Source organism: Megascapheus bottae, chromosome 7, assembly GCF_031878675.1.
Source record: "Megascapheus bottae isolate mThoBot1 chromosome 7, mThoBot2.hap1, whole genome shotgun sequence".
In the NCBI taxonomy this organism is placed as follows: domain Eukaryota; kingdom Metazoa; phylum Chordata; class Mammalia; order Rodentia; family Geomyidae; genus Megascapheus; species Megascapheus bottae.
In genome coordinates this window covers 11,384,573-11,394,652 of record NC_143515.1, presented here as the reverse complement: position 1 = coordinate 11,394,652, position 10,080 = coordinate 11,384,573, and positions in this window count along the sequence as shown.

The following is a 10,080-nucleotide window of genomic DNA, read 5'->3' as shown; positions in this document are numbered from 1 at the left end:
GAGAGAAATTGAGGGGAGGGGGAAGTGAATGGAAAGGGAAGGGAAGGGGTAGGGGAAGGGAAGGGAAAAGAGGAAGGGAAGAGAGGAAGAAAGGCTGGAAGGAAAAACAATGATTATATGAAATGGAAAAATGTGGTTTTTTGGACTGCTTGTCCATTAACCAACTGCTTATTTCTGTAATTAAGAGTATATGGGGGCTGGGAATTTGGCCTCATGGTAGAGTGCTTGCGTAGCATGCACGAAGACCCAGGTTCAATTCCTCGGTACCACATACATAGAAAAAAGCCAGAAGTAGTGCTGAGGCTCAAGTGGTAGAGCTCTAGCCTTGAGAAAGTCCAAGGACAATCAATGCTTAGTCCCCGAGCTCAAGCCCAGGACTGCTAAAAAAAGAGTATATGGAGTGGGACATAGGAGATCATGCCTGTAATCCTAGCTACTCAGGAAGCTGAGATCTGAAGACTGTGGTTCAAAGCCAGCCCAGCCGTGCAGGCTGTTTTATTTCAAAGAAGGATAAATGGCCACCTTGAATTGGCAACATACTCCCTGCAACAGATTTCCTTTGAATGTAGGTCACAGGTAGGGAATGTGTGTCTGCCAGTTTTTAAGGTAATACAGGAACCTGGGTGATGAGCAAAATGGATGAACGGTGTCTCTGAAGCATGGGTATGTGGATTGCATGGCTGGAGGTGAACTGATGGATGTGACTGGTCTCTGGAACTTCAAAGCGTTCTTCCTGTTGTCCCTATCCAGCTCCTGGTGGAGCCAGGAGTCCAGAGTCCTTTCTCCAGGTTTTTTTCCTCTTTCCCCTTGGCAGAAAAACTGGAGAAAAAAAATGATTCAATACAGTGCAGTTCAGGTGAGGTGTGAAATATTTCCAGGATCATTGATGGTGCTAAACTATCTCCAGGTTTCTGGTTATTTATAATAGTTTTTTTAAAATTTCATCACAAAAAGCAGTGACCTTGGGAAAGGGACCCGACCCCTTAGCCTGCCACTTGGCAGGTAGCATCACATCATGTTCACGGGACTGTTGGTCCGCAGAAATACTCTGCCTTGGCATGCTTCTAGACCGTAAGATGTGGGTTGTTTTATATCTTGTTTATGTTTACATGTATCTTGTATTTCCCTGAAAACTAAATAAAGGTGTTTTTTTTAAAAAAAACAAAAACAAAGCCAGCCCAGGCAGGGTCTTATCTTCAATCAACCACCAAGCTGAAAGTAGACCAATGGCTCAATTGATAGAGGTCTAGTCTTGAGCATGCACGTCCTGAATTCCAACCCCAGGACTGGCATACAATATATATACTGTGTGTGTGTGTGTGTGTGTGTGTGTGTGTGTGTGTGTGTGTGTGTGTGTGTGATAAGTAAGGGTGATGGAAACTGGAATTAAATAGTCATTGATCACTTACTTTCTGTCTGACATTGTGCTCACTGGGATTGAAATCTTAAAAGAGATGTATGGAACTTGAAATATACATAGAAAATTATCAAGGCCATGCAAGAGAGTTAAATTAAAATATCAGGCAAAAGAACTAGTTTGGGAGGAAGTTGGGAAGAAAGTCTCACATCAGCTAGGAAATACAGACCTGAAAGCTTGGAGGGAGAACATGAAAGTTGAAGCAGGGTTGGTGATTTCATACAAGAAGAGGCTACTCCTCTGGCTGGAGGAATAAGAAAAGACAGAGGTAGACATGCTCAAGAAGTACATAGAAAGAAGTCTATGTGACCAAAACAGAAGAGAAGGGTCCTAAGAGAAGGCTGGTGAGGTGGCAAGGGACATTGAATTTGAAAAAAATGGAAACTTAGGCCTAAGGAAATGAAAAATCTTTATTTTAGAATGGTGACTGTGATAAAAAAATATTTCCATGTTTAATCCTTAATAGGTGCCAGTAGCTCATGCCAATAATCTTAGCTACACAGGAGGCTGAAATCTGAGGATAGTGGTTTGAAGCTACACAGGAGGCTGAAATCTGAGGATAGTGGTTTGAAGCCAGTCCAGGAAGGGAAGTCCATGAGCTTCCTTTGTTGTTGTTGTTGTTTTGTGTTTTGAATTGTGGGTTTGGTGCTGTCTCTGAACTCTTCAGCTCAAAGCTAGCACTCTACCACTTTGAACCACAGCTCCAATTCTAGTTTTCTGGTGGTTAATTGGAGATAAGAGTCTCATGGACCTTAGTGTCCCAGCTGGCTCTGAACCTTGATCCTTGGGTCTCAGCTAGGATTACAAGCATGAGCCACTGACCCCTAGTGTACATGAGAGTCTTACCTCAATTAGCTGAACAAGAGGGCTGGGAGTTTGGCCTAGTGTTAGAATGCTTGCCTAGCATGCACGAAGACCCTGGTTCCATTCCTTGGTACCACATGCATAGAAAAAAGCCAGAAGTGGTGCTGAGGCTCAAGTGGTAGAGCTCCAGCTTTGAGAAAGTCCGAGGACAGTGCTCAGGCCCTGAGTTCAAGCCCAGGACTGGCAAAAAAAAAAAAAAAGAAAGAAAGCTGAAGAGAAGCTGTGGCTTAAGTGGTAATGTGCTAGCCTTGGACAAACAAACAAAAACAGTAACAGTGCCTAGGCTCTGAGTACAAGCCCAAGAACAGACAGGCAGACAGACAGACAGACAGACAGACAGACAGACAGACACACACACACACACACACGCACGCACGCACGCACGCACGCACGTACGCACGCACGCACGTGCACGCACGCAGAGTTTAATCCTAAATTTAGAAAAGTGAGCCTATCTAAAAACAATAATTTGCATTTATATGTGGTCCAAAGAAAATCAACATAGTTTTAAATTGTTACTCACTTTTAATTGCCAAGTGCAAGCTTTTATATAGCCAGTAGATTAATTATGAGCTACGATACTATCTGTGTACAACTGATGAGTGACTCTAATTTAAAAAGAACCTGTGGGGTTGGGTGTGGTGGTACACCTCTGTAATCTCAGCTATTTTAGGAGACAAGGGTAGGAGGGTCGTGGTCGGAGGTTGGCCCTGGACAAAAGTAGAAGACACTATCTGAAAAGCAAACTAACACAATACTGGCTGAGCTTGTAGCTTAAGGAATAAAATGCTTGAGGATCTTGAGTTCCAGCTCCAGTACTGCAAAAAGAAAATGGTTTTTATATTTCTTCCAGCCTCTGTAAAGCAGTGGTTCTCAAACTATTCATAAAGTCAACTGAGAATACTCTTTGGCCTTCGAGATCGATCCTGATTCTGTCGATCTAGTATATGGATCTAGTAAGTGCCCCAGGCAGGCACTTTTTATAAGTATTCCCACCATGTCATCATGATGATTATACTCCTGGGAAAAGACTGCCTCTAAGGAGGCAGGGAGATGCCCCTCAGTAGGTGAATGGATCAGGAATATACCATATTTATACACAATGGAATGACATTATCCCACTTGTAAGGAAATGGAAAGACTTGGAAAAAATCATATCAAGTGATGTAACCCATATGACCCAAAGAAACATAGGCTCCATGGTTTCCCTAATTTGTAATAATTAGCACACGGCTAGGATTGTCCTAGCAGAGGATCACAATAGCTCAAAACCTAGGTACATACTGCCATAAAGGATGAGGCTAAGTGAAATGAACTCCAGGGTAGGGAAACAAGATTTTTTTTTAATGTAAAGGTAAAGACTTTATTTTCTTTTTTTTATATTTTTATTGTAATTAATAAATGGGTTTCATGATATTTGCCAGGTAGAAGGTGCATTATACATTCACATGCATTCATACATTGATACCCTTTCACATGTCTTGGTACCCATTACCCTCCCCCCCACCCACCACCCACCCCCTGTCTTGGTTTTCCCCCTTCCCTATCAAATTTCAAATAACCAAATACAAATAAATTCAATATATCAGATAAGAAAGTGAGATACTCTAGCAATATGAGATACCCAAGGGACAGCAAAGGAGATGAGAGTTAACATAGTACATTAAGGACAACAATCATTCGTTATATGGCTTTTGTTTCAATATCCTGGAGGTCCTTCCAGTTAGCTTCATACTATATGGCCGTATGTATCAAGGTTTTGCTCTATTGCAGATCTCTGCTAGTAGAGCCCAAGGTTTCTACTGATTATGACAAATGAGGGAAACCATTGAGCCTAAGTTCCTTTGAGTCTGGCTTACTTCACTTAATAGGATTTTTTTCTAAGTCTTTCCATTTCCTAACAAATGGAAGACTTTATGGGAAACAAGATTTTTGTGATTTTTTTTTGTCAGTCGTGGGGCTTGAACTCTGAGCCTGAGTGTTGTCCCTGAGCTCTTCAGCTCAAGGTTACTGCCACAGCACCACTTCCAGTTTTCAAGTGGTTAACTGGAGATAAGAGTCGCACATACTTTAGTGCCCAGACTGGCTTTGAACCTTGATCCTCAGATCTCAGCCTCCTGATAGCTAGGATTACATGTATGAGCCACAGAGCCCAGCTTGTGATTGTTGTTTTTAATGTACAATGCAAAATTTCTTTCTTTTTTCTTTTCTTTCTTTCTTTTTTTTTTTTTTTTGGTTGGTCATGGGACTTGAACTCTGGGCCCAGGCGCTGTCCCTGACCTCTTCAGCTCAAGGCTAGCACTCTACCACATAAGCTACAGCACCACTTCCCATTTTCTGGTGGTTAATTGGAGATAAGAGTCTCATGGAGTTTTTGTGCCTGGGCTGGCTTTGAACCTTGATCCTCAGATCTCAGCCTCCTGAGTAGCTAGGATTACAGGTGAGAGCCAACAGCACCTGGCTTCTTGTTATTTCTTTTCTCTTGTTTTCCCTTTATGGTTTATCTCATGCTGTTACTGTATGGGACTTTGGTACCTGGTATATTGTATATACATATATTTGGTTATTTGAAATAGGGAAGGGAAGGGGAAGAACAGATGATTGGGAGAGGGTGGGGGAGGGAAAGTGGGAGAAAAACAGGAGGAGTATCAATGTTCAAGAAGTAATGTACCCACTACCTGATGAATGTATCTGTAACCCCTTTATACATCATCCGGACAATAAAATACAATTTTAAAAAGGAGGCAGTGAGCCAGTTAGTGAGCAGATACTGAACCTGTCAATATAAATTAAATAAGATTGCTGGGCACCGGTGGCTCATACCTGTAATCCTAGCTACTCAGGAGGTTGAGGTCTGAGGAACTCGATTCAAAAGTCAGCTCAGGCAGGAAAGTCTGTGGGACTCTTATGTCCAATTAACTACCAGAGAACCAAAAGTAGAGCTGCAGCTCAAATTAGTAGAGTGCTAGCTTTGAGCAAAATAGCTCAGGGATAGCCCTGAGTTTAAGCCCCACAAAAACAAAACAACAAAATTAAACTTAAATATAACAAAAAATAAATTAAGTAAGAAAATAAAGGTCAGAAAATGAGGTGTGGTATGCTGTGTTTTTAATATACCTGGACAAAAAATGCTCTCTGATAAGTCGTGTGTGTGTGTGTGTGTGTGTGTGTGTGTGTGTGTGTGTGTATTGAACACAGGTGTCGCACCTGTGAAGCATATATTCTCCCATTGAGTTATGCTCTTAGCCCCTTTGATAAAGCAGCTTTAAAAAAAAGCCTTTGGCTATAGAAATTTTCAAACATACAAAACAGAAGAATATATTGTAAGTACTTATACACCCATAACAAGTTTTCAACATTTGTCATTAAAACATGTATATATATTCTGCACTCCTTCCTTTGTGCGTGTGTTTGTGCGTGTGCTCACACATGCATGCCTGCATGCTAGAACTTGAATTCAGGCTCTCTCCCTTAGCTTTTTTGCTCAAGGCGAGCATTCTTACCACTTGAGCCGTACCTCCACTTCTGACTTTTAGGTGGTTAATTAGATAAGGATCTCTAGGTCTTTGCTGCTTCCGCTGACTTCAGACTTCAATCCTCAGATCTCAGCCTCCTGAGGAGCTAGGATTAAGGTGTGTTTAACTATGTTTGTTTACAATATTTTAGATCAAGTCTACAACACCCAGACATCTCATTTTACATGCTTCCAATACAAAGGAGCAGCTATAGGGTTGTCATTCATTATAGATCATTGACAAGAACTAGAGAATGCATACCCTCTTAAAGAAAGAAAAATAATTATGTGTCCACACAGATATTTCAGTTATGTTTAGGAATAAAGAAGTTTTTTTTATTGTAGATAAAACTTACATTGACATATTGTATAGTGATATGAAATAATTCTCTATGCTAATTATGGGTTACTTTTTTGCCTGTTCTGGGGTTTGAATTTGGGGCCTGGGCACATTCCTTGAGCTTTCTCAAGGCTAGTGCTCTACCACTTGAGCCACAACATCACTTCTGGCTTTTTCTGTGTATGTGGTACCAAGGAATTGAACCTAGTGCTTCATGCATGCTAGGCAAGCATTCTACCACTAGGCCACCCTCCTGGCCCTAATTATGTATATATTTTATAAACTTAGGCTTATTGTTTATCATTTTTGCAATTCCTTTTTTCTTATTCAATCTAATTTTTAAAAATATTGCAACATTACATGGCCTAGTAGTAGAGTGCTTGCCTAACATACACAAAGACCTTCAACTCCTCGGTACCACATACATAGAAAAAAGCTGAAAATAGTGCTGAGGCTCAAGCAGAAGAGCTCTAGCCTTGAGAAAGTCCAAGGACAGTGCTCAGGCCCTGAGCTCAAGCCCAGGACTGCCCCCCCCCAAATAGCAACATTATAGATGTAAACATTACAAAAAGACACATTTACAGAAATGTAGTCTCTATCCTTGTCCTCTTTATTCTCTTACCTGACCTTATGAGCGGCACTTCTTATTAGCTTTGGCTCCAGTTTGTGTTGTTTCTTTAAAAATATAAGCAAATGACACAGGTATCTACAATTATCTTTCTACCTTTTCTCACACTAGAAGTATGATCCTAAAAATACTATTCTGTGCCTGGAAATGATTTTATAGCATAATATACAGACTCACCCTCCTTCTTTCATTGTATATCTGTATAGTTTGCCACCATAAGGTCATGGCCTCACTTATTTAGCCATCCCTACATTAATGATATGTGCATTGTTTCCTATTGTTATACACATAGCTGAGAGGAATAGCCTATAGTAAAATTCTGTGCAGCAAGGAATAAAACTGCCTACTGTGGTATTTAGATGAATGTTTCCCAAAGGCTCATATGTCAAACAATGGGTCCCTAAGGGGCACTATTGGGAGATGCAATGGATCTTTGGGAGGTGAGGATTTATGGGATGTCCTCTCAAGTGGATTGGAGAAACCAAGCTCTCAGTCACTCCTGGATTTTGATGTAAATGAGGTTTCTCAAGAAGACACACTCTCTAGAGACCCAAAGCCATGGTCTCTCTTGATCTTGGACCAGAACCTTCATAACGGTGTGCCAAAATAGACCTCTCTTTACTTTATTTCACTAGAGTGACAGAAAGTTAATGAACATATTGCTTATTAACTCACCCACAGAATGTGGCTTATTATTAATTGAAAGGCTGAAAAAATGTTGTCTTCATAAGTTTTTTTTTGTCAGTCATGGGGCTTGAACTCTGGGCCTGGGTGCTTTTCCTGAGCTCTTCAGCTCAAGGCTAGTACTCTACCCCTTGAGCCAAATCCACTTCCCTTTTTCTAGAGGTTAATTGGAGATTAGAATCTCAGGTCCTTTTGTGCCCGGGCTGGCTTTGAACCCTGGTCCTCAGATCTCAGCCTCCTAAGTAGTTAGGATTATAGGTGTGAGCCATCATGCCTAGCATAATGTTTTCTTTTTATTAAGTAGTTGAACCAGGAAGTTATATTCTCTATTTTCATAATGTTTTAAGGTGACTTTCTCTTTTTCCAAGTGTGTCTAAGCATGCTTTAAACTGTTTAAGGATGATAGCATTTTTTGCCTATGAACTAACGGTACAAATGAAGTGATATGTAAACATACTTGAAGACATTCAGGCAGTCAATCACATAGCTACCTAAAGGAATGGTGTTCTAGGAAAAAAGATCCACCTTAATTGGACTTGAAGCAGAATCCTACCTAGAATGTTAAAAGATGAGAACAGAGAAGAATGGGAGTAAAGAAAGGGAAGGGAATTAAAAAAGGAGTAAGGAGTCAAATCAGATACTGTGTGGAGAACACAATACCAACTTGGTGATGATATAGCTATGGACTGTTAAGAGTGACTACTCTGGCTGAGTGGAGAACAGATGGCAAGAATGAGGCAAAGAGGTCAGTTAAGAAGCCATCATTGTAATCCAGATGAGCAATAGTGATGATTGGTACTACACTATTAGCTGAGCAGGCAAACAGAGTGAACTTCCAACAGATGTGTTCAGTGTGCTGTCTCATTTCCACCCCACATATATCAATTTTACATGTGATTCGTATCATGGTAATCTATTCACTGATAGGTAGTATCTGGGGCTACAGGTTCAGACTTCTGCAGATATCAAAATCTAAGGAAACTCAAGATCTTATACAGAATGGCATAGTATTGGCATAGGACCCATATGCATTGTCAAGTACTGTAAACCATTCGTTGGTGACTAATAGCTATTATATTGTATTGCTTAGAAAACAATGATTAGAAAATTAGTCTGTATGAATTCATTATGGACATAATCTCACTCCCTCTTCTGAAAACTATCTATTACATCCATGCAGATGTTTTCTGCATGTCTCATAGCCACAGGGCCCAACTCTGAGAACTTGCTTTGTAAATCACATGAAAAGCCATATCTTAAAGGGCATAATGGCTTTGCTGATTCCTGATTTCTTATGTTTTAATTATTTGGATCATATTTCTCAGTATATCCTGATTTATTTGATAATTTCCTTGTCTAATTTTATGGTCCATTCACAATTCCTTTTTGCTATTTGTTCTATACCTAATTCTAAGAGAGTGTGCAGTGTCTTGTACACAATTATGTTCATCAAAACTATACATGTAGTAGGGAGTGCAAATCCATCTGTGAACAGACATTGCTTACACAGCCAAGTGTGGCAGTACCCACGTGAAATTCCAGCTACTCAGCAGGCAGACAGGGAAACTGCAGCTTGAGGCCAGCCTCGGCAAAAGTCAGGCATTGTAGCCAAAACAAGCTGGCCTGGTGATTCAAGCTACTTAGAAAGCAGCAATAGGATTGCCATTGTCTGTGTGGCCCTACCTAAAACAAAACAACTAAAAACAAAAGGACAAAAGATACGGTTCAAGTTATAACATAATTATCTAGCAAGTGTGAGGTTCTAAGTTCAGTCCCCAGCATCACACACACACACACACACACACACACACACACACACACATCTACATTATTGAGACAATATAGTTTTTTTTTTTACATCAAATGACTTCTCATAATTAGTCTCTTTTAATATATGCTTTTAATTTTAAGGTACACTTCTACAATCCATGGAATTATGAGAACCAACTTTTCAACATTCTGAAAATAGTCCAATTTCCTTTATCAAACAGACCTGAACAGAAATACTCAGATCATAGAGTAAAAAATAAGAATAGAGTAAGTCTATGGGCGGGGAGTTTGGCCTAGTGGTAGAGCGCTTGCCTGGCATGCACAAAGACCTGGGTTCGATTCCTCAGCACCACAGACATAGAAAAAGCCAGAAATGGTGCTATGGCTCAAGTGGTAGAGTGCTAGCCTTGAGAAAGCCCAAGGACAATGTTCAGGCCCCGAGTTCAAGGACTAGCCAAAAAAAAGAGAGAATAGATTAAGTCTTTATGATAAATTATGTTTTAGTTCTAATTTTATTAAATAGACATAGAAACTTAGCTTTATAACATGACATAGAATATGTTTATCTAATTATAGTAGAGTGTGTGCTTATATATGAGAGGCCCCAGGTTCAATCCTCAATGCTGAAAGAAAATGAAGTCTTGTGACCATTTAAGCTCTGATCAATATTGAAGCAAATATTTAAGGTCTATACAGATAGATTTTCATTACATTTTGTGTAGCATTTTAGAATTAAGTACTCTATTAAAAACAAAACCCCAAATGTTACAAGCATGTGAAGGGATCCTTTCTTTCTATTTTATCTACTGAAACCAGATTTGCCAAAACAAAAAACAAACAAAAAACACAATTCAGAAGCCTAT